This window comes from Echinops telfairi, unplaced genomic scaffold (genome assembly GCF_000313985.2).
Source record: "Echinops telfairi isolate 266 unplaced genomic scaffold, ASM31398v2 ScPeMD7_7413;HRSCAF=8451, whole genome shotgun sequence".
Taxonomy (NCBI): Eukaryota; Metazoa; Chordata; class Mammalia; order Afrosoricida; family Tenrecidae; genus Echinops; species Echinops telfairi.
This window is the reverse complement of record NW_022111313.1, coordinates 1980929-1983010: the sequence shown is the minus strand read 5'-3', so window position 1 is coordinate 1983010 and position 2082 is coordinate 1980929. Positions and strand designations below refer to the sequence as shown.

General features: G+C 43.3%; 1 protein-coding gene across 5 annotated transcripts in view; it reads left to right on the top strand.

Moving 5' to 3' along the window:
- Positions 1-2082, top strand: part of LOC123522470 (zinc finger protein 343-like) — a 96545-nt gene that overhangs the window by 46377 nt on the left and 48086 nt on the right. Inside the window, exon 4 of one of the 5 annotated variants that reach the window (XR_006680738.1) lies at positions 241-282. The exons of the other annotated variants lie outside the window; for them this stretch is intronic. The gene's annotated coding sequence lies outside the window, so the exon portion shown is untranslated. Of the gene's footprint in view, positions 1-240; positions 283-2082 lie in introns of those variants that run through there. 5 annotated transcript variants of the gene reach the window in all.

Here is a 2082-nt window from a genome sequence, read left to right as displayed (position 1 = left end):
TGGATTGGCTTAGGGTCTTTGATATATAATTACCTCATGATATAAAGCTCTCTTACACATATATCAGTGTCACTGAATTTCTCTCCTCAACCTAACCTAACACATGTATGATTGCTTCCATAATTAGTTTCCAAACATACTTTTCCTTCCTGGACTCCTTGACATCATGTCCCTTTATCTCCTCCACCCCCTGTAACACCCCACTTCCCTCAAACCTTGTTCTATTTGCTGACCCTATAGGTTCATCAATCCGAGGTTTCAGAGAACAGGAAGAGAGTGTACAATGGATGAATCCTTTATTCTCATATATTTAGAAGACTGACAGGCTGGGTTTCTGGGATGGAAGGAGGCTGTCACCCTTGTGAATTGGAGGTGAGTCCCAATCATATTCACATAATTAATATTGTTCTCTACCATATTAAGTTGACCAGACGTCCTGATTTTTAACACTTTTTCCCATGTCCTGCGGCGTTTTTTGAAAGTCCCGATTTTTGGAAAGAATGCACGACAAGTTAGGGTATATGTTTTAGGCTGCCATGTGGCTATTTCTCCAGGATATGTGTTTTATCAATGGTGTCCCGCTTTACCAATGTTAAAATCTGATCACCTTATACTATATCCTCCTATAATAATAGAGCTACCTTAAAGTTACCTCTTACAAACACATGGCTGATTGCCATCTAGCCAGCAGCTTTAACTATAGAGGCAGACATGTGCTATTGCTCTCTAGGCTCTGAAGACAGCCACTCCCCCATACCTGCCCCAGCAGTGGATTTATGTTACTCCTCCTATGTACTCAGCAACCCTTGGGGTTAGAGTACCGTCCATTTTGTTACATATGTGGTTACCTGTAATCTGGGGGTTTGCACACCCCTAGAGTATATACAAACCTTGGTTGGAAATATATTTTCTCTCTCTGTGTGGACCTGGCTCTGAAAGTCACGGCAGCCCCGGAGGTGAGCCCTTGCATGTCTTATTTTGTCTGATGTCTCTTTAATTTTACCCCTCAATTACACAACCACTCTTTGGACCCATTCAACGTGGAGGCTGGTACTCCACAATTTGATGCACAGACTGGGACGTGAACCCTGGACCCTCAACCCCTTGAATGAGGGGAAGGGCAGGTCCCTTTGAAGAAGGACCCTGTTCACATCATTGAAGGTTTATACTGTTAGTCTTTTTTCTAGCCTTTCCCAAGGGGACCAGTGGCCTTTCACAAGAATGACTGGTCTTTGGGGGAAAGGAAATAATCAAACTTTTGGGGGGATTACTGGACACTGTCTCTGAACTGACAGTAATTCCAGAGACCCAAAATGTTTCAAAAACCCACCAGTCAGAGTAGGGGCTTATGGAGGTCAAGCTATCAATGGGGCGTTAACTCAGATGTGCTTCACTGTGGGTCGTGGGCCCCCAAACTCATCCTATCATTTCCTCAGTTCCAGAATGCATCATTGGAATAGACATACTGAGTAACTGGCAGAACCCCCATGTTGGGTCCCTGAAATGTGGAATAAGGGATATTACGATAGAAAAGGCCAAGTGGACAGCATTAAAACTGTCATTGCCTAGGAAAAGAGTAAGCCAAAAATAATAACGCATTCCTGTAGGGATTTCAGAGATTAGTGCCACCATCAAAGACTTTAAGGATGCAGGGATGACGATTTCTACCACATCCCCATTTTAAATCACCTATTTGGCCTATAAAAAAACCCAGATGGATTTTAGAGAATGACAGTGGATTATCCTAAATGTAACCAGGTGGTGACCCTAATGGCAGCTGCCGTTCCAGATGTGATTTCATTGCTTGAGCAAATTAATACATCTCCTGGACTTGGTATGCAGCTGTTGATCTGGCCAATGTCTTCTTCTCAAACCAGTCTCAAAGGACCACCAGAACCTGGCAGGGGCAACAATATACTTTCACAACTCTCTCCCAGGGGTACATCAACTCTTCCACCCTGTGTCGTACTTTAGTCCAAAGGGACCTTGATCGCCTGTCTCTTCCACAAAATGTTACATTAGTCCATTATATTGATGACATTATGCTGATTGGACCCACTAAAGATGATGTATCAAAGACTC